General features: G+C 36.9%; 1 long non-coding RNA gene across 1 annotated transcript in view; it reads left to right on the plus strand.

Annotated features, from left to right (window-relative positions):
* Positions 1 to 27,987, plus strand: part of LOC111560982 — a 126,736-nt gene that overhangs the window by 77,472 nt on the left and 21,277 nt on the right. The window contains exon 2 of the long non-coding RNA XR_006599180.1: positions 14,755 to 14,817. This is a non-coding gene — a long non-coding RNA (uncharacterized LOC111560982). The remainder of the gene's footprint in view (positions 1 to 14,754; positions 14,818 to 27,987) is intronic.

A 27,987-nucleotide genomic window follows, 5' to 3' on the forward strand; every position in this document is an offset into this window, starting at 1 on the left:
AGGCAAATATATGTTTTCACTCATAGGTGGAATTTAAGAAATACAACAGATGAACATAAGGGAAGGGAATAAAAAATAAGATTAAAAACAGAGAGGGAGGCAAATCATAAGAGACTCTTAAATACAGAGAACAACCTGAGGGTTGTTGGAGGGGAGGTGGGGGTGGCTAAATGACAGATGGGTGTTAAGGAGGGCGATTTTTTAGATGAGCACTGGGGGTCATACCTAAGTGATGAATCTCTGGATTCTACTCCAGAAACCAGTACTAAACTGCATGTTAACTAACTTGAATTTAAATAAATTAATTTTAAAAAAAGGATGAAGAACCATTGGGAAGACCAGGGGTGGGGTGGGAGGGTTGGGATTTCACTTACATGAAAAAAAAAAATCAGCTATAAGACTTTTCACTCAAGGAAAGAGTGAGCCAGCCGAGCTGTTCTTCAGATGTAAAGGCTGAACATGCAGGAACCCTAGGAATATTAGGTGCTTGGGATATGAACTTAAGAGGACACCAAAAAGCTCTGTAATAAAGAATAATATTTAATGCAGTATTAACCTAAAAATTAATGGAAAACATCCATGATGAAATATTAACATTTTAAATAAAGACAGGATCATTATTCCTGATTTTTTTCCTTTTGCCTCAGGCTCTAGTATGGTTTGGCACAGCACTGTTTTTAGCCCTTCCTGAGGAAACTACTAGAAGACAAATTTTAGCCACAGTATGGCTAGGTTGATATTAGTAAAAGAATTGGAGCACTGAATATATTTAACAGTATAATTAAGACTAAGTAAGGCAAATGTGTGGATTAGGATAACAGAAAAATATATAAATATACGACTTTCTATAATTAAATATGTCCTCTATTATTTTTTTAAATACATCCTCTATTTAGCAACAATCAAGTCAAAGAGGATATGTAAAATCAAATGTTGGGACAGCTAGAAAATAATAATATAAATACTATATATCAAACTATGGGATATAATTAAAGCATTTCTCAGAAGAAATGTATATATACACACATGGTAAAAGTAGAAATATATGTTATAAGAATCCTACTTAAAAGTTGGAAAAGGAAAAACAATTACAAGAAAGAAGGAAGGAATATAGACAAAATAATGACTTTAGTAGAACTATTAAATCCTGAAGCTTTGGAAAAATAAGCATCTGCTTATTTATTCAGTAAAAGAAGAAAGTGCAAATGCAAAAGATAGGAAACAATGGAGAATAATAAAAAAGAAAAAGTAATAACAATGTACTCTGTTCAATTTAATGCAAATTAAGTTTATCAAAATAGACCTCAAAATATAGGGGAAATCTAAACAATACAGCATACAAATAGAGGAGGTTGTTCAAGAACCAGTCCCCCGAAGTGTTACGACTAGATGGTGTCACAGAGAAATTTGACAATACCATTAAAGAATAGTTCATTTTAATATTTCATTTGTCCAGAACATCAATCAGGTAAAAAAGCTCCAAATTCACTTTAAGAAGTCAGTGTAAAACTGTTATCAAAACCCATTAGAAATTACACACAAAAGGGGTGCCTGGGTGGCTCAGTCGGTTGAGCATCCGACTTCGGCTCAGGTCATGATCTCGCGGTCTGTGAGTTTAAGCCCCGCGTTGGGCTCTGGGCTGATAGCTCAGAGCCTGGAGCCTGCTTCATATTCTGGGTCTCCCTCTCTCTCTCTCTGCCCTCTCCCGCTCATTCTGTCTCTCAAAAATAAATAAACGCTAAGGAAAAATTTAAAAAAAAAAAGAAATTACACACAAAAGAAGAACATTACAGACCAACTTCACTTACTGCTAGGAATTTATCCAAGGGATACAGGAGTACTGATGCATAGGGCCACTTGTACCCCAATGTTCATAGCAGCACTCTCAACAATAGCCAAATTATGGAAAGAGCCTAAATGTCCATCAACTGATGAATGGATAAAGAAATTGTGGTTTATATACACAATGGAATATTACGTGGCAATGAGGAAAAATGAAATATGGCCTTTTGTAGCAACGTGGATGGAACTGGAGAGTGTGATGCTAAGTGAAATAAGCCATACAGAGAAAGACAGATACCATATGGTTTCACTCTTAGGTGGATCCTGAGAAACTTAACAGGAACCCATGGGGGAAGGGAAGGAAAAAAAAAAAAAAAGAGGTTAGAGTGGGAGGGAGCCAAAGCATAAGAGACTGTTAAAAACTGAGAACAAACTGAGGGTTGATGGGGGGTGGGAGGGAGGAGAGGGTGGGTGATGGGTATCGAGGAGGGCACCTTTTGGGATGAGCACTGGGTGTTGTATGGAAACCAATTTGTCAATAAATTTCATATATATATATATATATATATATATATATATATATAAAGAAGTAATGGGGCGCCTGGGTGGCTCGTCTGAGCACCCAACTTCAGCTCAGGTCGTGATCTCACAGTTCGTGGGTTCTAGCCCCGCGTTGGACTCTGTGCTGACAGCTCAGAGCCTGGAGCCTGCTTCAGATTCTGTGTCTCCCTTTCTCTCTGCCCCTCCCCTGCTCATGCTCTGTCTCTCTCTGTCTCAAAAATAAATAAAAACATTAAAAAAAATAAAAAGAATATAGAAGTAAAAATTCTTTAAAATTTTTTTTAACGTTTATTTGTTTTTGAGAAAGCACAAGCAGGGGAGGGGCAGAGAAGGAGACACAGAATCTGAAGCAGGCTCCAGGCTCCGAGTTGTCAGCACAGAGCCTGACACAGGGCTCGAACTTGTGAACTGTGAGATCATGACCTGAACTGAAGTTGGACGCTCAACTGACTGAGCCACCCAGGCGTCCCTAGAAGTAAATATTTTATGTAAAGTATTTATAGATATCATCCAGAAACATGTTTAAAGAACAAATCATGTGGAGTTTGATTTGGAAAACATACGTTTGAATGTTAGAAAATAAATTACCATAATGCACAATGTTGATAAATCTAAGAAATCATATTATTTTCTAGTTGTGCCAATCATATGATGACAAATACTGAAGTATTTTGAGAAAATTCAGTACTATCCTTGATAGAAAACGCTTAATAAAATAGGGTATTTCTTTTTTTTTAATATTTATTTTTTGAGAGAGAGATCGACAGAGTGTGAGCAGGGGAGGGGCAGAGAGAGAGAGAGAGAGAGAGAGAGAGAGAGGCAGACACAGAATCTGAAGCAGGCTCCAGGCTCTGAGCTGTCAGCACAGAGCCCGATGTGGGGCTTGAACCCACGAACCGTGAGATGATGACCTGAGCTTAAGTTGGGCGCTCAACTGACTGAGCCACCCAGGCACCCCTAAAATGGGGTATTTCTTAAACATAAAATATATCTCAGACCCCAAACAAATATTATTTCTTGAAAAAAATTTTTTTAAAGTTTATTTATTATTTGAGAGACACAGAGACAGTGTGAATGGGGGAAAGGCAGAATCCCAAGTAGGCTCCACACTGTCAGTGCACAGGTACAACATGGGGTTCAAACCCACAAAACTGTGAGGTCATGACTAAGAGCCAAAACCAAGAGTCAGACACTCAACCAACTGAGCCACCCAGGTGCCCCTAAAACAAGCTTTATTTCTAATGGGGTAACCCTAGATTTACTCCCACAAAAGTCAAGAGTAAGGCAAAGATGTAGAGTGGTTAATATTGGGTTGGAGGCTGGATTTACTCCTGAACATCTTAAAATAGGAGAACTAAAAGGACAAAGGAGCAAACATTATTGGCAGATGATATTGTTGTATACTTAAAATACATGTTTGGGAAGAAATCAAAAAGTGAGTAGAGACTTTATTAAAATAGTGTGTAAAATTGATAAACAGAAATTAATAGTTACCATATACACAAAGAACAATTAGAGAAGATAAAATGAAGGAAAAAAATCTGTAATACCAGCCCAAAAGATAAAATACTTACGAATAAATTTAGCAATAATTATAAAAGCTGTAACTGAAGAAAACTTTAAAACATTCCTGACTTAAAATAATTGAAAAAGGTGGGAAAAAGTACATCCTGTTCTAGGTTAGGAAGATTCAATCAACATCAAAGAGATGTCAGTTTTCTCAAAGTTAATTTATAAACTTAACATGGTATCTCTAAAATACCAAAAGAGATATTTTTTTTTTCAGAACCAGGCACATTTATTGCTACATATGTGAATATTTTTTTGTAACAAGAGGTAGGAAGGTTTTTAAAACGAGCAAAAATTAGGGGGACTAGATGTTCCAGATAGCAAGGTATGCTGTAAAACATTAGTTGTTAAATTGGTATGTTATTAGTGCATGTCATCAGAACAATGAAATAGAATAGAAAGTCCAGAAATAGATCTGAATATAATTGAGATACACAATTTGGGGGGGGGGGTAAAATTCTTTTTTGTAATTAAGTTTTTAATTTTAATTCCAGTATAATGTACACTGTTACATTAGTTTCGGGTGTACAACATAGTGATTCAACAATTCTATACATGATTCAGTGCTTATCCTGTTAAGTGTACTCTTTAATCCCCATCACCTGTTTCACCCATCCCCCAACTCATCTTGCCTCTTGTAACCATCAGTTCTCTCTAGTTAAGAGTCTTTCTTGGTTTGCTTCTCTCTCTCTCTCTCTTTCTCTGTCTCTGTCTGTCTCTCTCTCTGTCTCTGTCTCTTTTTTTGCTCATCTGTTTTGTTTCCAAATTCCACAGAGGAGTGAAATCATATGGTATTTGTCTTTCTGTAACTGACTTATTTTGCTTAGCTTTATACTCTCTAGCTCTATCCATGTTGTTGCAAATGGCAATATTTCATCCTTTTTTTGTGACTGAATAATATTTCATTGTTTATATATACCACATCTTTAGCAATTCATCTGTGGATGGATAGTTATGTTGCTTCCATATTTTGGCTATTATAAACAATGCTGCAGTAAACATATGGGTGTATGTATTTTTTTGAATTAGTGTTTTTGTATTTTGGGGGTAAATGTCTAGTAGTGCAATTACTGGGTTATAGGGTAGTTCTATTTTTAGCTTTTCAGGAACCTTTGTACTGTTTTCCAGAGTGGCCACACCAGTTTGCATTCCCACCAACCGTGCAAGAGGTTTCCTTTTTCTCCACATCCTTGCCAACACTTGTTGTTTCTTGTGTTTTTGATTTTAACCATTCTGATGTGTAAAGTGTCATTGTAGTTTTGATTTGCATTTCCTTGATGATGAGTGATACTGAGCATCTTTTCATGTGTTTATTGGCCATCTATATGTCTTTGGAGAAATGTCTGTTCATGTCTTCTGCCTATTTTTAAATTGGATTATTTGGGGTTTTTTTGGGTGTTGAGTTGTATTAGTTTTTCATAGATTTTGGATACTAATCCCTTAATGCCTATGTCATTTGCAAATACCTTCTTCCATTCTGTAGGTTGCCTTTTAGTTTTGGTGATGGTTTCCTTCACTCTGTAGAAACTTTTTACGTTGATGTAGTCCTGGTAGCTTATTTTTGCTTTTATTTCTCTTGCCTCAGGAAGGAAAATCTAGCAAATGTTGCTCTGGCCAGTGTGAGACACATTACTCCTGCCTGACCTCTCTTCAAGGATTTTTATGGTTTCAGTCTCACATTTAGGTCTTTAATCCATTTTAAGTTTATTTTTGTGTATGGTGTAAGAAAGTGGTCCAGTTTCATTTTTTGGTGTGTAGGTATCCAGTTTTCCCATTTCATTTTGAAGAAACTTTTTTCCCATTGCATATTCTTTCCTCCTCTGTTGAAGATGTATTGACCATATAATTGTGGGTTTATTTCTAGGTTTCCTATTCTGTCCCATTGATCAACGTGTTTATTTTTGGCCCAGTACTATACTGTTATAATTACTGTGGTTTGATAATATAATTTGAAGTTTGGAATTGTGATACCTCCTTTTTTGTTTTCCTTTTTCAGGATTGCTTTGGCTATTTGGGGTCCTTTGTAGTTCCACACAAATTTTAGGATAGTTTGTTGTACTTCTGTGAAAAATGCTGTTAGTATTTTGATAGGGCTTGCATTAAATCTCTAGATTGCTTTGGGTAGTAGAGACATTTGAACAGTGTTCTTCCAATGAGCATGGAATGTTTTTCCATTTGTTTGTATCATCTTAAAATTCTTTCATCAGTGTTTTATAGTTTTCAGAGTACAGGTATTTTGCCTCTTTGGTTAAGTTTATTCCTAGGTATTTTCTTTCTTTAAGAAAAATTTTTTAAGTGTTTGATTTATTTTTGAGAAGGAGAGAGAGATAGAGTGCAAGTGGGGGAGGGGTAGAGAGAGAGGGGGAAACACAGAATCCAAAGCAAGCTCCAGGCTCTGAGGTGTCATTGCAGAGCCTATTGCGGGCCTTGAACTCATGAACTGTGAGATCCTGACCTGAGCCGAAGTTGGATGCTTAACTGACTGAGCCACCCAGGAGCCCAAATGGGATCATTTTCTTAATTTCTCTTTCTGCTACTTCATTATTAGCATATACAACCACAGTAGATTTTTGTGCATTGATTTTGTATTCTGCGACTTTACTGAATTCATTTATAAGTCCTAGTAATTTTTTGGTGAAGCCTTTTGGGGTTTTCTACATATAATATCATGTCATCTGCAGATAGTGAAAGTTTTACTTCTTCTTTTCCAATTTGGATGCCTTTTATTTCTTTTTGTTGTCTGATTGCTGTGGTTAAGACTTCAAGTACTATGTTGAATAAAAATTGTGAGAATGGGCATTCTTGTTCTTGTTCCTGACCTCAGGGGGAAAGTTCTCAATTTTTCTCCATTGAGTGTGATGTTTATTATGGTTTTTTCATATATGCCCTTCATTATGTTGAGGTATGTTTCCTCTAAACCTACTTTGTTGAGGGTTTTTATCATGAATGATGTTATACTTTGTCACATACTTTTTCTGTATCTATTGAAATGATCATATAGTTCTTAACCTTTTGCATATTGATGTGATGTATCGTGTTGACTCATTTGCAAATAAATCCCACTTGACCATGATGAATTATTTTTTTAAGTTTATTTATTTTGAGACAGAGCGCACGAGAAAGCGCACACACGTGTAGGGGAGAGAGAGAGAGAGGCAGAGAATCCCAAGAAGACTCTGTGCTGTCAGTGCAGAGCCCAACATGGGGCTTGAACTCATCAAATGTGAGATCATGACCTGACCCCAAATCAAGTGTCAGATGCTTAACCTACTGAACCACCCAGGCACCCCTGGTGAATGATTTTTTTTAATGTATTGTTGGATTCAATTTGGCAGTATTTTGTTGAGAAATTTTTCATGTATGTTCATCAGAGATACTGGTCTGCAGTTCTCTTTTTTAGTGGTATCTTCATCTGGTTTTGATGTTGGCCTCATAGAATGAATCTGGAAATTTTCCTTCCTCTTCTATTTTTTGGAATAGTTTGAGAAAAATAGGCATTAACTCTTATTTAAATGTTGGGTAGAATTTGCCTGTGAAGCCATCTGGTCCTGAACTTTTGTTTGTTGGGAGTTTTTGTTTTTGTTTTTTTAAAGGTTTATTTCACTTTATTTTATTTTATTTTTTTAGAGAGAGCATGCAAACTGGGGAGAGGGAGAGAGAAATAGAGATAGAGATAGAGACAGAGACAGAGAGAGAGAGAGAGAGAGAGAGAGAGAGAATCTTAAGCAGGCTCTATAGAGCCTGTAGCCTCGAGCTCATCTCGGGGCTCTATCCCAGACCTTGGGATCATGACCTGAGCTGAAATCAAAAAGTTGGACACTCAACTGACTGAGCCACTGAGGCACCCCTCTTGGGAGTTTTTTGATTGAACTGACTCAAATTCTTTGTTGCTTATAGGTCTGTTCAAACTTCCTATTTTTAAAAAATAACTAATATTTTTAATACATTAAAAGGTGACAGAAAGAGTGGGATGAAATGAAGCATTCAAAAAATGGTAAAGAGACAACAGGGTAGCATCTGAAAAAAATAAAGTTGTATTCATACTTCACACTGAATACTGAGAAAAATCCAAATGTTTAGAAATTTTAATATGAATAAATGAACCCATCAAATTAAAGAAAAAGCATGAAAGATTTATATCTCAGAATAAGGAAGGCTTTGTAAACTATGACAACATTTAGGAGCCTTAAGAGAAAAAAAGATCAATACATGGAAGTGTGCGTTTGTGTGTTTTTATGTGTATATTAATGTGTAATGTCTGTATATTTTGCATACATGGCAAAAATTGTATGCAAAATCAGAAGATGACAAAATGGGGAAAATATTTTAAGCCCTTATTGTAAAGATCTAATTTTCCAAATATATGAAGTATTTTCAACATGAAGATACTTATTAGAGATTTCACTGAAAGAGAAACAAAAATGATGCTTAAATGTAATGTGTAAAGATGCCCAACCTCATGCATAATAAGAGAGAAAGGTCTATTAAAACTACACTGAGCTACCATTTTTCACCCGTTCAGCAAATATAAAAGTTTAAGAACACATCATATTGGTAAGCCTGTGGGGAAACAGGCACTTTCATACATTGCTGGTGCGAGTAGAAATTGGTATAACTGTTTGGAGGGCAATTTGGCAATTGTATGACAGTTATAAATGTACATACTCTGTGACCCACCAATTCAACCTCTGTCAATTCACCTTACAGAGTTACATTTGTCTAATAATTTATATACAAGATAATTTACTGTAGCATTGTTTTTCAAAAGATTGGAAACAACCTGGAGGTCTATCAACAGGGGCCATTGGATAAATTATGGTACATTCATACAAAAGATTACTATGCGGGGCATCTGGGTGGCTCAGCTCAGTAGGTTGAGCATCTGACTTTGGCTCATGATCTCGTGGCTTGTGAGTTTGAGCCCTTTGTTGGGCTTTGTGTTGACAGCTCGGAGCCTGGAGCCTACTTCAGGTTCTGTCTCCCTATCTCTCTGCTCCTCCCATGTTCACGTTCTATCTCTGTCTCTCTCTCAAAAATAAACATAAAAAAAAAAGAATACTATGCAACTAAAAAAGAATGAGAATGCTCTTTATATACTGGTTTGGAAGGGTCATTAGGGTACATCATTATGTAAAAAAGATGGGGAGTAAAATTTCATATTTGGATAGAATAAGAAATGCATTTAACTTTTGAAACAAATACTATACAAATAAGAAATGTAAATGAGAAATTTAGTCAGTAAACACCATTCCAAGCTGTGATACCTGAACCAGTAGATATTAAACCCTCTATACTTTCATTCATATGGTGATGATGAGTGAGTGATATTTAGCTTTATAACCTGTAGTTCCTAGGAAATATTTAAATAAGGAAAGATGTAATTGTGTTCATCTGTTTCAAATTTGTGTCACGTTATCAGCTTAGCATTGTAATAGCAGAATGAAAGAAAAACTTAACTCTTTTGGACATCACATTAAAAACATGCTAAGGGTGTCTTGCCAAATTGACTAATTACACTGAAAATCATCAGATCATTGGGTTTGTGTTGACTAGTAAGCAAGAGATGGACTAAAATACTTAAACAATCCCAAATTGCTTTGCTTACTTTTTAGTTAACCAAAAAATGTAGTTTAATTAGTTGATTTTTCTATCATATTTTCTTGGATCAAAATAATAAATGTACAAAATTTAAAACATTCTGAAAAAGGTAAAGAAAATAAAAAGCCTTGTAAAATAATCTTTGTTAACATTTTGATCTCTTTTTTAGTCTGAATATTTATTTTAATTAAAATTTATTGGGGCGCCTGGGTGGCGCAGTCGGTTAAGCATCCAACTTCAGCCAGGTCACAATCTCGCGGTCCGTGAGTTCGAGCCCCGCGTCAGGCTCTGGGCTGATGGCTCAGAGCCTGGAGCCTGTTTCCAATTCTGTGTCTCCCTCTCTCTCTGCCCCTCCCCCGTTCATGCTCGGTCTCTCTCTGTCCCAAAAATAAATAAACGTTAAAAAAAAAATTTATTTCGTTTGAGAGTGCATGTGTGTATGCACACATGTGAGAGGGGGAGGGGCAAAGAGAGAGGGAGAGAGAGAATTCCAAGCAGGCTGTGTGCTGTCAGTGTTGAGCCCAATGTTGGGCTCAAACTCATTAACCGCAAGATCATGACCTGAACCAAAATCAGGAGTCAGGCGCTTCATCGATGGAGCCACCAGGGACCCCTAGTTTGTATATATATTTTTACAAAACACAAACATTGATCCTACTTTTTTATGACCTGCTTTTCGTATAATATTTTATATAACAGGACTTTCATTGTCAATTAACATTCTGGAACATGATTTTTAATGACTTCTGTGTAGCGCATTGTATATATGCACCATAATTTATTTAACTAATCCTGCAGTCTTAGACATTTAAGGACAACCTATTCCCAAAGCAATTTGGTTAATTGAAAATTTCCTATATTTTGCTGATGAATTTAGTTCACTCTTTTTGTGAAGTACTCTGTAGAATTTTCATGCTGACTCCCTGAGAAAGGTATGAACCTTTGTCTTATCCTAGAGTGGATCCATTCTTAAAGGCCAGATAATAAATGTGCCTGCCTCATTTTCTGCTAGAGTTTGAGACAAATGGATGGACTGCGTTTCCCAAAGCCACTTGATACAATGGTTTTGCTGGCTGATGCTTCTTTAGACTAGACTGTTGCTAAGATGCTTTAAGGTGTTACAGCAGCACATACTAAAAACTAACTGGGGTTGAGAATATTCTGGACAAAAGGTCTTTTCTTTTTTTCATTGTAGGATAAGGCCTTCACTTTTGAGAAGCTAGACAGGAATTTGCTAGGGTAAGAACTACTAACCTAGTCCAAGCATTGCGCATCAAGAGCTGTGTCTTGAGTTCTACAAAATTACATGATTTTAGAAAATCGCTCCTCTATTTTTTTCAGCATTCTATATTAAACAATGTTTGGTATACATTTTCACTTTAACTTGAGTTTAAAAATTGTACATTGATTTGTAATTGGTAATTTGTAATATGGAAGACTTCATGAATTTTGCTTTAGCCATTCATAATGTGATTAAAACTGGGTAAGTTACAATTTATCTCTAGTTTCCTTTGAAGTGAACAAACTTGCCTTCTCTGATAATAAAGATGGCAAACAAATGTTGTTTCATTGTACACTATATGAATGAATGAAACCGTTTTTACATATTCTCAAGCACATTAGATAACCTTCACTTATTAAAAGAATAATATACTACTTACAAATAATTATTTTCTGTTTCTTACATTGTCTCCTAAGTCTTATGTCTTATTGGGTGATACAAGTAGCTGCCTGTGAGTTGCCGTATATGAGAAAAATGTTAGAGGTGGAAATTCTTCTTAAATTGTGTAGTGAAGTCTTTGCTAATTACAGATCAATGAGATTCTATTTTATATCTGTCTGTTAGGTGTATTTCCAGGTCCTCTTACCTAAGATTTTTCTGGTGAAGGGAGAGGTGTTCAAAGGCAAATACTAGAAACCGTATCTTGGAGTATGTGCTTGGAGTCAGGCTAGAACAATGTGGAAATGATAGAAGTTAAAGTATGGAGCCAGGGGTGTGGTTGCTGAGGCATCCAGAATATCAAGAACCAGAACATTTGCACTCACATGTTTTGTAAATGGATGTAACTGAAGCCAAAGGAGCTTTCCCAACTTCTCTTCTCTCTCCCACCTAAGTCCCCTTCCGGACTCTGGGATGAGGTCACTGCACAGGTTTTGCCACACTAACTGGAGGTGCAGCACCATCAAATAAACTTCGGCAACTAGCATGACAAAGAGAAGTGGCTGGGGGCCTGCCTCAGAGGCTCACCCTAGAAGGGCAATGTACCTTTGTCACTGGGGCTGCATCATGGAAAGTACTGGCCAAGCCAAGAAAACAGGCCAACAATTCACCAACTGCAAATTCCAGCACTGAGGCTGGCAGGACACCCAACAGGGGGACATTATTTATCCTGGAGAGCCAGAGTGCCAGCCAGCTCATGCCCAAGGGGTCTCTTTCTCTCAAGTTCACGAGGATGTGTATGACAGCACTCTCTCCAGACAGCCAGATTGTGTCTTAGAGAAATAGCAAGAAGGAATGGCTGACAGATTGAACATTTTCTAAAAAGGCTGAATAAACAATCGCATCAGACTTAGCTTTGAACTCAGTTACACATTTAGCTATTTTTTTCCTCACTAAGTAGTGGATGGGAGCTTATAAAATATCAGCTATAGATGAAATAAAGAAGCTATATTTTCTCTCCACTTCAAATCATTAAGTTAAATTTGTGGTTCTAACATAAAGCAAAACAAACAAGCAAACAAAACCAAAAACCTCTCTTCATTCCTTGGGTCATTTCGATTTTAGGATATTAGTGCCATTCACTGACGTTGTTATGCTATTTCTCTGTGCGTGAAATATATGGAAAGTGTTATCTGAGTTGATGTTCAGTAGTAGAGGCAAGTAAATCTATAAATGCCATGTGACCAACATTTAAATTCTGATATACATATTTTGAAGGCAAGAAAGTTCATTGTGGAAGGAATGTATAGCATAATTATAAAACCAGTTTGGAGCACCTTGGTAGCTTGGTTGGTTAACCGTCCAACTTAGGCTCAGTTGATCTGAGCTCAACTTGATCTCACGGTTCATGAGTTCGAGCCCCACGTTGGGCTCTGTGCCGGGAGCCTGCTTCAGAGTCTGTGTGTGTCTCTCTCTCTGCCCCTCCCCTGCACTCTGTCTCTCAAAAATAAACATTAAAAATTTTTCTTTAAATAAATAAAACCAGTTTAAAGCAATAATGGCAATAAACAGCTTTTGAAGAAATACCTTAAAAGGTGAATGTAAAACAGAGCTCTGTTAGGTTGAAAATCAAGCTGAGCAATTTAAAAAGCGAACAACTTTAAGAAGTGAATCAGAGAAAGTATCAGGTTTTAAACACTATTTAATAGTGCACGCAGTATATTTGCTCTACAGTAAAAAAAAAAAAATCTATTGATAGTGCCTCTAGCTTTAGTTCTTTAAGTACCTCCAGGCATTTGGGCAGTGTTCCTTTGCAAAGGGCACTAAATATTTGTTTGCTAAAAAGTTAGATTTGGGTATGGGGAATAATGAGGTCAGAGAGTGTGTGCTAATTAGAAGTTGCACAAAGAAGACAATGGAGATGAATTTTTATTATTTTTTATGGCAAATAGCTGTTACGTGGATGATTATTCATGAACAAAGAGAAGCATTTTACTTGGGCTGTTTTACTCCATTTCTAGGGGGTTCCACCTTAAAAGCATTCTCTATCAGCAAGGTAAGAGTTGTCTTCAAATTTAGATGCCATATCTGCCATGATAAAGGTTTGCTGTACATGAACTCTCAGCAACTCATTTATTACTTGGAGTATGAGTCCTATCAGCTCTCAGTTGTGTGAACATGGTGTTAAAGGAACAAAGCTTACAGTCAGTCCCAAAAGCCGAGTTTGCAAGAGAACAAATTATCTCCTGGAGTCCATGTACCTACTGTCTGTTCAAACATCTTGAAATCAAATTCATTAATGGGTAGGGGGAGGATTAGAGAGTGGGTGACACAGAACTCCTAGGAAACCAACTCAAATTACACTTATTGATTACTAATGTCCACTTCAAATGAGAAAATATTTATAGATCATTTTTTTTTTGGTTTTTGTTTGTTTTTTAAAAAAAGATAAAACCTTTTAGTAAAGGATCATGCATAAAGCACTCATATCACACAGATCTATAGGAAAATTGTAGTTGCTTTACAAGCTTTCTATCACTTGGTATTGTCATAGAGTAGATCATTTGTTAACTATACCCATGTATATGTTAAAGGGCTTTAATCCTGCTTATAGTACTTCAAAAATTTCCTTAGCTTGGAGCTTTTCCATACAGTATTGGATAACACAGGTCTTTGTGATTATGCCCTTCTAAAAAATTCCAGAGTAACAGAAGGGAAGACTGCAGATAGAAAAACGTAAAGGAAAAAAAAATCCAATTGTGATACTGTCATTATAGCAGTACGTAAATTGTGTTTATGTCTCAAATCTTCCTCCTTAATATCTCACATACAGACACTAGAGAAGAGTGAAATTTAAGAAATAATCCACTATGGAATTTACACATCTAGAAATGATCTCGGGGAGCCTGTTTTAAATAACTTCTTTTTAAAGCACTAACTTCTCTTGTTCAAATGAAATCATCTGATGGGTATTAATCTAATAGCATGTTGGTGTCAGTAGCCTTCAGAGGACTATTTAACATCTATCAGAATAACTGTGTTTTGGGTGTTGACAGTCAGTCACTTGCTTGCTTTCTCCGTCAGGCAGGATTTTTTTTAATCATGGTGTTTTTGTAAAGCCAGCAATGGGTTGGCTTCTACAGGATTTAACTGTTGCTACAATTTATGGTTTAATTGAACGGTGTCTAATATCTGCTAATTACTTTAGGTGTGTTTACCTGCCTCTGCACAGATTATCTTTCCAGTACCTTCAGGGCAGAGACCAAATATTAACACTTCTGTGTACTTCTTATCTTCTAGTAAAAGTAATCTCCTACTTTGATTTTTTCATGGTTCCCCAGGGAACAAAAGGTGTGTGTGTGTGTGTGTGTGTGTGTGTGTGTGTGTGTGTGTGTGTAAGCTGAAATGGCATAAAGCAAAGAGTATTCCCTTCTTTGTGAAATGTATATATTGTATATATACACCCACAGTGATCACTGATTTTATTTAATTCAAAGAACATACATAATGCACATATTTTCCAAAAACTATGATTATTTTTTTTAATTTAACCAACTAATTATATTGTTCTCTCTTTCCAATAGGAGTATTTCACACCTTCTCTGGCAGAAACCTTTTCACCATTTTAGGACTCCTTCTTTTGAAAGGTGGGTTTATCCATTGGGATTCATTTAACTGTAAATAACAGAGTATCCAGCAGGTCATTTTGCAAACCCTACATTAGTTACATAGATAAAGAAGAAGATATCAGGAATGTCTGTTGGGTTGGCCAACCAACAGTACCATTGTGCTTGCTTTAGAAATCCAGAGTATTCTTATTGGATAACTCTGATTATCAGTGTATGTACTTCCTCATATTGGCTAAAATTCTAACTCCCTAGAATTATTGTCTCTGAAATTTCATTCTATTTGAAAAGCATGGAAGGATTATATTCTTTTTTCCACCAGAAAACTCTTCAAACATTTCTAAACAGCTTTATTGGGGGGGGGGGTATAACTTATATACATAATAATCACCTGTTAAGTGTGCAGTTCAGTGATTATAGTGAATTTAAACAGTTACGCAGTTACCACCACAATCCAGGTTTAGAACATTTTCATTACCCCAGAAAGTACTCTTGTGCCCATTTGCAACCAGTCCTCAATTTTACCCCTCTCACCTTCAGCACTAGGCAACCACTGATCTGCTTTCTGGTTCTAAGGTTTTTCTTTTCTGGAATTTTTAAATACATGGAATCATATATTATGTAGTTCTTTGCATCTCACTGATTCCAGTTAGTATAGTGATTGGAGGTTGTGCATGTATGTATGTATATGCATGTTATCATTCCTTTTTATGGCCTCCACCTTTGTTCTTTTTCTCCAAGATTGCTTTGACTCTTCGGATTTTTTTTTTTTTTTTGGTTCCACACAAATTTTAGGATTGCTTATTTTATTTCTGTAAAAAATACCCCATTGGAATTTTGTTAGAGATTGCATTCAATCTGTAGATTGCTTTGAATAGTGTGGGCATTTTAACAATATTAACTATTGTTAAATAATCATGATCCATGAGCATGGAATATCTTTCCATTTCTTTTTGTCTTCAATTTCTTTCATCAATGTCATATACTTTTCAGTGTACAGATCTTTCCCCTCCATGGTTAAATTTATTTCTAAGTACTTTAATTTATTCTTTTTGATGCAATTGTACATGGGATTGTTTTCTTATTTTCTCTAATAGGATATTGTTAGTGTAGAAATGCAACTGATTTATATTGATTTTGTGTCCTGCAACTTTACTGAATTCATTTATTCTGGCAGTTTCTTAGTGGCATCTTTAGGGTTTTCTGTATATAGAAACATATCATCTGCAAATTGAGACTGTTTTATTATTTCCTTTCTGACTTGGATGCCTATTCTTTTCTTTTTTTCTTTTTTCTTCCTTTTTCTTATAGAATTGTTCTGGTGGGGATTTCCAATACTATGTTGAATAAAAGTGGTGAGGGTGGACATCCTTGTCTTGTTCCTGATCTTACAGGAAAAGTTTTCACCTTTTCATCATTGAGTAGGATGTTACCTGTGGGCATGTCATATATGGCCTGTATTATATTAAGGTGCATTCCCTTTATACCTAATTTGTTGAGACTTTTTGTCATGAATGGATGTTGAAATTGGTCATGCTTTTCTCTATCTATTGAATGATCATATGATTTTTGTCCTTCATTTTGTCAATGTGCTGCATCACATATATGTGCAGGTGATGAACTGTCCTTGCATCCCTGGAGTAAATCCCAACTGATTGTGGTGTGTGAATTTTTTACTGTAGTGTTGAATTTGGTTTAATATATTTTGTTGAGGATTTTGCATCTGTATTATTCAGGGATAAATATATTAATCTTAATTATTTTAAATTCTCTACCTGATAATTCCAGTATAAATGTCAAAGCTGAATATGGTTCTGATACTTGCTTTGTCTCTTCAGACTGTTTATTCTGGCCTTTTAACCTGCGTTGTAATTCTTTGTTGAAAGCTGGACACGATGTATTGATTAAAAGGAACTGAGGTAAACAGGCTTTTAGGGTGAGGTTTTATGTTTATCTAACTAGGAGTTAGGTTGTGTTTAATGTTTACTGTAGATGTAGGTGTTAGGCTTCAATTTCCTCTCCTGTCCTTGTTTCTGTCTCCCTTATTATCTTTGGGTTTCCCTAGTAATTCCTTTTTAAATAGAGTTGGTGTCTTGCTGCTCTCAGTTGTAATCCACTGTCGTACTAGAGCCTTTTTGATGGGATGGTCAGTATTGGGGAGGGGAAGCAGTCTATAACCTTATGATTAAATTTGAGGGGTTTTGCGCCTGATTCCTTTCAGAATTGATTTTTAGCTTTGTATTTCCTCCCCTGGTGTGAAACAAGAAGGATAGAAGGGGCTCAAGTTGTCTGGTAAAGTAATTTTTCTTAAGGTCAGGCCTTTGTTATGGAGAATAGTATGTTTTGTATTTCATAATGGCTATTTTTCCCTCTCTCTTCTGAAGATTTCTTATGCTTATTAGTACCAAAAAAGAGCAGGGGAGGACTTCTGGGAAAATGGCAGTGTATGAGAATCTTAAGTCCACCTCATTCCATGGGCACATCTAGGTAACAGCCAGATCAGCATATCCAACCCAGAAAATGACCCAAAGACTGGCAGAACAGACTTTCTACAGTTAATCATAGAGAGGAGGCCACATTAAAAAGGATAGAATGGGTGGAGATGCCATCAGCCAGGGACCAAGGTTCTGGGAAACTAATCACAAATTGGAAGGACACCATACTCACCAGGAAGGGAGAAGAGCAGGCCCCTCACTAGCATACACAGGGGACCTGTGGTGAGAAGGTGAATCCCCATAATATTTGGCTTTGAAAACCAGTAGTGCTTAACTGTGATTTTTTTTTTTTTTTTTTTTTTTTTAACAATCAGTGGGGCTTAACTCTGGGTATTTTAAAAATCAACAGGCTTAGCTCTGGGAGAGCTGGAGGGTGATAGGAAACCGAGTCCCTGCACTCAAACAGCTAGCATGACAAGTAACTCCACCAAGATACAGCATAGAAGCAGCAGTTTGAAAACGCGGGTGTACATGAATGAGATTTATTTACTAATCTCAGAATGTGTGTTGGAGGAACAGGGATCTTTAGGAGAATTCTCCAAGAACAAAAGGGCCTGTGGGTGCCAGTTTCTCCACACTCCCCTATCCTAGCCTACCCTAGATAGCAGGACACTTGTGGGAATCAGTGAACATTCTCCACCTACCTTGCTAACACCACATTCCCCGTCCTCACATTCTGCAGATCTGTCCCACCCAACCTGCCCTATTCAGCAGGCATCCCTTCTGAGTGGCTCCTGTCACATGTCATTCTATAAGCAGCCTCAGCAGTGGCTGGCACCACTCCAAAGTGACTCCTGTCCTGTGGAGAGGGGAAGATAACCACATACACCCATTTATCTGTAGCCCTAGCTGCTGAACCCTATAAATTGGCAGTGCGGAGAGTACCCTGTCAGTCAGTGCATTTGCAGCCTCTGCAGACAGACTGAGGGCAGGCATCTGGTTTGACTGCTGACACTGCCCAACTCCAAGCCCACAGCAGCTCTAGACTGGCACTTTAACAGAGAGTTAAACAAAATGAGGAGACAGGGGAATATGTCCCAAATGAAAGACTAGGACAAAACTACATCAAGAGAGCCAAATGAAACATATATAAGCAGTATTCCTGATAAAGAATTGGAAGTAATGGTCATAAAGATGCTAACTGGGCTTGAGAAAAGAGTGGAGAATCTCAGTGAGACCTTCAACAAAGAGATAGAAAATATAAAAAAGAACCAACAAGAGATGAAGGACTTAATAGTGGAAAGTAAAAACACATTTGAGGGAATCAGCAGATGAGAGGAGGCAGAAAAAATGGATCACTGACTTGGAAGACAGTGTAATGGAAAACCACCAAACTGAACACCAAAAAGAAAAAAAGGAATAATAAAAAAAGACAACAGGTTAAGGGGACTCAGTGATACCATAAGCATAGTAACATTTGCATTATAGGGATCCCTGAAGGAGAAGAGAGAGAAAAGGAAGAAGAATATTTATTTGAAGAAATAATAGCTGAAAACTTACCAAATCTGGGGAAGAAAACAGAAATCCAGATCCAAGAGGCACAGAGAGTTCCTGACAAAACCAACCCAAGGAGGGCCATTCTAAGACACATAATAATTAAAATGATGAAAATTAGTGATAGGGAATTTTAAAAGCAGCAAGAGAAAAGAAAACAGTTACAAAGGAAATTCCATAAGGCTCTTAGCTGGTTTTTCAGCACAAACTTTCCAGGCCAGAAGGGAGTGGCATGATACATTCAAAGAACTGGAAGGAAAAAACTTGCAACCAAGAATACTGTATCCAACAAGGCTACCATTCAGAATAGGAAAGAGAAAGAGTTTCCCAGATGAAAGTTAAAGGAGTCGATCACCACTCAGTGAACCTTAAAGGAAATGTTAAAGAGAGCTCTTTGAGTGGAAGGAAAGACCATAAGCAGGAGTGAGAAAAGAAAGAAGCACAAAAGCAGTAAAATTAAATATAATCTATAAAAATTAGGCAAGGATTCATGAGATAAAAGGATGTAAATTAAGACATCATATATAACTAACACATGGAGGCAGGGAGTGAAGTAAAAATTTAGTGCTTTTAGAATGGGTTCAAATTTAAGTAACAGTCAAGTTAATATAGATTGCTATACGCATAAGTTGTTATATATGAACCTAATGGTAACCACAGGTTAAAAACCTCTAATAGATATGCAAAAAATAAAGAGAAAGGAATGTAAGCATATCACTAAAGAAAGATACAAACCACAAGGGAAGAGAGGCAGAAAAGAAAGGGACAGAGAGGAACTACAAGAGCAACCATAAAAAAGTAACAAAATGGCAATAAGTACATACCTATCAGTAATTACTTTGTGTGTAAATGGACTAAATGTCCCAGTCAAAAGACATAGGGTAACTGAATGGATAAGAACGCAAGACTCATCTATATGCTGCCTACAAGAGACACATTCAGACTAAAGACAGACTGGAAGTAAAAGGATGGAAAAACATATAACGTGCAAGTTGAAGCAAAAAGAGAGCTGAGGTAGCAATACTTATATTGGACAAAATAGACTTTAAAATAAAGATTGTAACAAGAGACAAAGATGGACAGTATGTAATGGTAAAGGGAACAATCCAACAAGAGGATATAAAAATTGTAAATATTTATGCACCCAACATGGATTTCTTTAAAAACAGGATGAATTACATAAAGTGGCAAAAATAAAAATTTGCTTACATATTGTAAAATTTATGGTATACACTAAAATACAGTGTTTAATAAAAAAATAAAATTAATAAGCAATGGGTCAATCAGGAAATCAAAGAGGAAATAAAAAAATACACAGAGACAAATGAAAATGAAAACCTAATGGTCCACAATCTTTGGGATTAACAAAAACTGTTAGAAGGAAGATTATAGCAATACAGACCTACCTGAAGAAGCAAGAAAAATCTCAAACAATCTAACTTTACACCCACAGGCTCTAGAAAAGGAAGAACAACAAAGCCCAAAGCCAGTAGAAGAAAGGAAATTGTAAAGATTAGAGCAGAAATAAAGGAAACAGAGATTAAAAAAATAATAGAACAGATGAATGAAACCAGGAGCTGGTTTTGAAAACATAAAGAAAATTGGTAAATCTTTAACCAGATAATTTTAAAAAGAAGAGAGAGGACTTGGATTAAAAAGAATGGAAATGAAGGAAATAATAACTGACACCCTAGAAATACAAAGGATTGTAAGAGAATATTATGAAAAGTGATATATCTGCAAGTTGGACAGCCTGCAAAAAATGTATGCATTTTAAAAAATTTATAACCTTACAAAACTAAATCAGGAAAAATAGAATATTTGAACAGACTGATTACTAGAAATGAAATTGAATCACTAATCAAAAACACCCAACAAGCAAAAGTCTGGGTCCAAATGGCATCACAGGTGAATTCTAGCAAACATTTAAAAAAGCATTAATACCTGTTCTTCTCAAACTATTCAAAAAAAAAAAAAAAAAAAACAGAGGAAGAAAGAAAGCTACCAAATTTATTCTATCAGCCTTACCCTGATACCAAAACCAGATAAAGACACTACTAAAAAAAAAGAAAACTACAGGCCAATATCTCTGATGGACATAGATGCAAAAACCCTCAACAAAATGTTAGCAAACTGAATCCAACAATACAGTGAAAAAGATCATTCCATCATGATCAAGTGAGATTTATTCCTGGGATGTAAGGGTGGTTCGATATTTGCAAATCAATCAATGCAATACATCACATTAATAAGAGTAAGGATAAAAAAAAAAGTATGATAATCTTATTAGCCGCACATGAAAAGATGTTCAACATCACTCATCATCATCAGAAAAGATGATCAACATCACACTACAATGATGTATCACTTTACTGTCAGAATGGCTAAAATAACGCAAGAAATAACAAGTGTTAGGATGTGGAGAAAAGGAAACACTTCTGCACTGTTGGTGAGAATGCATTTTGGTGCAGCCACTGTGGAAAACAGTATGGAGTTTCTTCAAAAAATTAAAAATAAAGGGGCACCTGGTGGCTCAGTCAGTTGGGCGTCCAACTTCGGTTGGGTCATGATCTCGTGGTCCGTGGGTTCGAGCCCTGCGTCGGGCTCTGTGCTGACAGTCTGGAGCCTGGAGCCTGTTTCAGATTCTGTGTCTCCCTCTCTCTCTGACCCTCCCCTGTTCATGCTCTGTCTCTCTCTGTCTCAAAATAAATAAATGTTAAAAAAATTAAAAATAAAAATTAAAAACTAAAATACCATATGATCCAGTAAATTCCACTACTGGGTATTTATCCAAAAAAATGAAAACACTAATTTGAAAAGATATATAAACCCCTATGTTCATTGCACATTATTTACAATAGCCAAGATATGGAAGCAACCCAAGTGTCCATCCATAGATGAATGGATAAAGAAGATATACATAGAATAGAACAGAATGCTAAGTGAAATAAGTCAGAAAAGACAAATGCCATATGATTTCACTCATATGTGGAATTTAACGAAATAAACTAACAAAGAAGGAAGACTCTTTATTTTTTTTATTAAGAAATTTTTAAAATTTAATTTATTTTTAAAATTTACATTCAACTTAGCATAGTGCAACAATGATTTCAGGAGTAGATTCCTTAATGCCCCTTACCCATTTAGCTGATCCCCCCTCCCACAAACCTCCAGTAACCCACTGTTTGTTCTCCATATTTAAGAGTCTTTTATGTTTTGTCTCCCTCCTTGTTTTTACATTCTTCTTGCTTACCTTCCCTTACGGTCATCTGTTTTGTATCTTAAAGTTCTCATATGAGTGAAGGCATATGATTTTTGCCTTTCTCTGACTAATTTCACTTAGCATAATACCCTTCAGTTCCATACACGTAGTTGCAAATGGCAAGATTTCATTCTGTTTGATTGCCCAGTAATACTGCATTTTGTGTGTGTGTGTGTGTGTGTGTGTGTGTGTGTATACACACACACACACACACACACACACACACACACACACATATATATATATATATATATATATATATATATATATATATACATACACCACATTTTCTTTATCCATTCATCCATCGATAGACATTTGGGCTCTTGCCATACCTTGGCTATTGTTGGTAGTGCTGCTATAAACATGGGGGTACATGTGTCCCTTCAAAACAGCACACCTGTATCCCGTGGATAAATGCCTAGTAGTGCAGTTGCTGGGTCGTAGGGTAATTCTATTTTTAATTTTTTGAGGAACCTCTATACTGTTTTCCAGAGTGGCTGCACCAATTTGCATTCCCATCAGCAGTACAAAAGAAATCCTCTTTCTCTGTATCCTTGCCAACATCTGTTGTTGCCTGAGTTGTTAATGTTAGCCATCTTGACAGGTGTGAGGTGGTATCTCATTGTGGTTTTGATTTGTATTTCCCTGATGATGAGTGATGTTGAGCATTTTTTCATGTGTCGGTTGGCCATCTGGATATCTTCTTTGGAGAAGTGTCTATTCATATCTTTTGCCCATTTCTTCACTGGATTATTTGTTTTTGGGGTGTTGAGCTTAAGAAGTTCTTTATAGATTTTGGATACTAACCCTTTATCTGATATGTCGTTTGCAAATACTTTCTCCCATTCCGTCAGTTGCCTTTTAGTTTTGTTGATTGTTTACTTCACTGTGCAGAAGCTTTTTATCTTGATGAGGTCCCAATAGTTCATTTTTGCTTTTGTTTCACTTGCCTCCAGAGACGTGTTGAGTAAGTGCTGCAGCCGAGGTCAGAGAGGTTTTTGCCTGCTTTCTCTTCGAGGATTTTGATGGCTTCCTGTCTTACATTAGGTCTTTCATCCATTTTGAGTTTATTTTTGTGTATGGTGTAAGAAAGTAGTCTAGGTTCATTTTTCTGCATGTTGCTGTCCAGTTTTCCCAGCACCACCTGCTGAAGAGACTGTCTTTATTCCATTGGATATTCTTTCCTGCTTTGTCAAAGATTAGTTGGCCATACATTTGTGAGTCCATTTCTGGGTTCTCTATTCTGTTCCATTGATCTGAGTGTCTGTTTTTGTGTCCGTACTATACTGTCTTGATGATTACAGCTTTGCATTAAAAAAAAATTTTTTTTAATGTTTTATTTATTTTTGAGACAGAGAGAGACAGAGCATGAGCAGGGGAGGAGCAGAGAGAGGGACACACAGAATCCGAAGCAGGCTCCAGGCTCTGAGCTGTCAGCATGGGCCTCGATGCGGCGGCTTGAACTCACAGACTGTGAGATCATGACCTGAGCCGAAGTCAGACGCCCAACCGACTGAGCCACCTTAGGCACCCTGATGATTACAGCTTTGTAATACAGCTTGAAGTCCGGGATTATGATGCCTCCTGCTTTGGTTTTCTTTTTCAAAATTGCTTTGGCTATACATGGTCTTTTCTGGTTCCATAAAAATTTTAGGATTGTTTGTTCTAGCTCTGTGAAGAATGCTGGCGTTATTTTGATAGGGATTGCATTGAATATGTAGATTGCTTTGGCTAGTATTGACATTTTAACAATATTTGTTCTTCCTATCCAGGAGCATGGGATATTTGTCCATTTCTTTGTGTCTTGTTCAATTTCTTTCACAAGTTTCTGTAGTTTTCATTGTATAGATTTTTAACCTCTTTTGTTAGATTTGTTCCTAGGTATGTTATGGCTTTTGGTGCAATTGTAACTGGGATGGATTCCTTGGTTTCTCTTTGTGTTGCTTCATTATTTGCATATCGGAATGCAACCGATTTTTGTGCATTGATTTTATATCCTGCAACTTTGCTGAATTCATGGATCAGTTCTAGCAGTTTTTTGGTGGAATCTTTTTGGTTTTCCATATAGAGTACCATGTTGTCTGCGAAGAGTGAAAGTTTGACCTCCTCCTGGCCGATTTGGATGTCTTTTATTTCTTTGTGTTGTTTGATTGCTGAGGCTAAGACTTCCAATACTGTGTTGAATAACAGTGACTAGAGTGGACATCCCTGTCTTGTTTCTGATGGTAGGGAGAAAGCTCTCAGTTTTTCCCCATTGAGGATGATATTAACATTGGGACTTTGATATATGGCTTTTATGATCTCGAGGTATGATCCTTCTATCCCTCCTTTCTTGAGGGTTTTTATCAGGAAACAATGCTGTATTTTGTCTAATGCTTTCTCTGCATCTATTGAGAGGATCATGTGGTTCTCGTCCTTTCTTTTATTGATGTGACGAATCACATTGATTGTTTTGCGGGTATTGAACCAGCACTGCATCCCAGGTATAAATCCCACTTGGTCATGGTGAATAATTGTTTAATGTAGGATCCATTTGGCTAATATCTTGTTGAGGATTTTTGCATCCGTGTTCATCAGGGAAATTGGTCTATAGTTCTGCTTTTTAGTAGGGTCTCTGTCTGGTTTTGGAATCAAGGTAATGCTGGCCTCATAGAAAGAGTTTGGAAGTTTTCCTTCCATTTCTGTTTTTGGAAACAGCTTCAAGAGAATAGGTATTAACTCTTCCTTAAATGTTTGGTAGAATTCCCCTGGAAAGCCATTTGGCCATGGACTCCTGATTTTGGGGAGATTTTTGATTACTAATTTGATTTCTTTACTGGTTATGGGTCTGTTCAAATTTTCTATTTCTTCTTGTTTCAGTTTTGGTAGCTTATATGTTTCTAGGAATTTGTCCATTTCTTCCAGATTGCCCATTTTATTGGTGCATAATTGCTCATAATATTCTGTTATTGTTTGTATTTCGGCAGTGTTGGTTGTGATCTCTCCTCTTTCATGAAAAGAGACTCTTAAATGCAGAGAAAAAACTAGTGGTTGCCAGAGAGGAGGTGGGGGGATGGATGAAATATATAAAAGGGATTAAGAGTACACTTACCTTGATGAGTACTGAGAAAGGTATAGAACTACTGAATTATTGTGCACCTGAAACTAATATAACACTATGTCAATCAGACTTGAATTTAAAAATAAATAAATTTATAAAAAGAGAGCAGGGGAAATGTTTCTACAAGGAACAATGAGTCAGCTAGGGAGTACACATACCCTCTTAAAAATGACATATCCTATGAAATGTGGCATGACTAACTCATCATGATCTCCCTAGTAATATTCTTTTGCATTTTATACCACTTTAAAGTTTTAAAAGACCTTTCACCTACTTCATAACATTTCATGGTTATCATGCCTGTGGATGATAAGGTGGAATTATGCCTGCTTTATTGACGAATGAGGATCAGAAAATCTATATGGCCCAAGATACAAGGCATTTCTACAGTGCTACAAAATAGTTAGTAGATATCTCTAGGCCTGGAACTTTAGTTGGATGTCTTAGCTGCTAGCATAGTGTTCCTTACAGTAGTATTATGTCATGTTGCCAAATTTGGGAAGATTTATAAGGTACTTCTTATAGTAAAAGATACAACAACTTCAAATTCACTTTTTCCTAATATTTGGTGGAAAATTTGGTCCTGGGAGAATAGGAAGTGAGGCATTTACTGTCATAACTGAGAGTTTCAGTCCTTTGCCTTTCCATTCCATGTACTCCAGGCCCTACTCATACTGTCCATGTCTCTTTCATAACCTTCTCTTAGATCTCAAGCAGTGAGAATTGACAAGACATTTAATAACTGCTGGAACCATAAACCAGAGCCTGAAGCTTTGAAATTTGCAAGAGCTTAATAAAATGTTGGAATTCTGGAAGAAAATTAACTGAATGAAAAATCTAAAGCTATAAAATTGATATTAATAGAGGTTTAATTAAGCTTTTACAAAATGAAACATGTTTAACCATCAACTGCAATTCATTTCAATTCATATAATTTTATGCAAATCTTAAATATGGGATGCAGGGTATTTGATATCATGTGAGAGAGGTAGGGCTTCCAGGAAAGCAAGAGTGCATGGAGCCAGTAGATGCCCGTGTGCAGCCCTTGATGGTAGCTAGAACTTCACCTTTAGCTTGAGTGGCAGTCCTGACGTGATGCTAAATAGCCTCTTCTGTTTGACAGCAGTTGTGGCCCCAGTGGTTTCACGCATCTCCTTTGGGCCAGCCTGTGCTATGGCCAACCCTGAGGGTGAAAGGTGTTCTTCAGTCCCATTGTGAAAACTACCCAATACAATAGCAATTTCAAGGAAGGAAGTCAATGCTTCTTAGAGGCGATGGCTGGTCTGAGAGAAGAGAAAAAATATATGCTTAATCTTTTGATCTGTCAAATGAAAGGCATGTTCTCAAGTGAATAGATGCAATACACAGGGGCTTAATTACTGAGCTTGGGGAGGGAAAATAAAACACACAAATAATATGTTTATTCAGTGTGAGAACATATAATATATGCAGGACATAATCAAGGAAATTTGAAGTGGATAATGTGTAAGGTTATCCTGGCCATTCCCTGGAGCCATTGTGGGGTCGGTGTCACTTTGTATTCCAGATTCCTCTGTCTCATCTAATTGGCAGCATGGGTAAGGTTTTTTTGTTATTGCTGTTCCCCATGTTTCTTTAAAATCAAAGATGCTCGGGGTGCCTGGGTGGCTCAGTCGATTAAGGGTCCAAATTTGGCTCAGGTTTTGATCTCTCACTTCATGAGTTCGAGTTCCGCATCAGGTCCTGTGCTGACAGCTCAGAGCCTGGAGCCTGCTTTGGGTTCTGTGTCTCCCTCTCTCTCTCTCTCTCTCTCTCTCTCTGGCCTTCCCCAGCTCATACTCTGTCTGTGGCTCTCAAAAATAAACAAAACATTAAGAAAAAATAAAAGATTCTCCATGGAGGTATAGGGTGTCATTTAAAGCCTGTGGTATGTATGCATTGTCTTCTGTCCTTTCTGTAAGTAAGGGGTCCCTCCAGCCCCTGCAGGTACATGTAGTTCAGGGGATGAAGTAAAGAAATACAGAACTTCTTCTCTTTTTCCTAAAAAAATCCACTTGTCCAGATTCTTAGAACAGCTGAGCAGGGGTGGTGGGAGAATGGTTACTCTAACTCCAAAGCATCTCTGGCTGATTGCAGGACACCTGCTGCTGTGGTAACAATCTCTTACGGTGGTATAGGGCTTCCAAAAGTTACCTCGTGCTCTTTACCCTCCCTTGCCTATGCAGTTCATGACAGCTCTAGGAGAATGTGAAGTTAGGTATAAGCCCCTTCTACAAACAAGGGAACAGTCAGAGATGGGACATGACAGGTCCAAGGTTATATTGGTGGTGGGTAGTGAGGGCAGAACCCAAATCCAGCTATTTGGTTCCAAATCCTTGTGATTCTTTCCACATAATTAGGAATAGGTTTTTTGTCCCACTTCTCTTCTTTTGGAATGCTGAGTAGCTGGATCCCAAACCATCCAAAACTCAAGAATGCTTGTGTAGTGAATGTGCCTTCCATGGCAGTATACCATGGAAGTATACCATGGAAGCCCAGATGGCTGCTTCAGGATAGGCCTACTAGAAGAATGGGCTACCACTGGGGAGGGTCACTAAGTAACAGTGTTCAGTCTTTGTTTTCATTTAGAACCTTCTGACATTTTAGGGATAGTGGTGAGAAGCCTTGGCTATGGAATGAGGTGGGCTAGGTTCAAGCCTGCTCTGTGTCACCTGGGCAATTCTAAGGAAGTTGTTTAATGTAGAGCCCTTAAATATTTGTTCTCAAAAGGATTCAGTAATTTGCAAGAATGGTTATTATGATGCAAGATAAAACTCTTAGTATAAGTTAAAAAGTTAGCAAAAGGAAACTGTAGTAAA

The sequence above is a fragment of the Felis catus genome, chromosome B3 (genome assembly GCF_018350175.1).
Source record: "Felis catus isolate Fca126 chromosome B3, F.catus_Fca126_mat1.0, whole genome shotgun sequence".
Taxonomy (NCBI): domain Eukaryota; kingdom Metazoa; phylum Chordata; class Mammalia; order Carnivora; family Felidae; genus Felis; species Felis catus.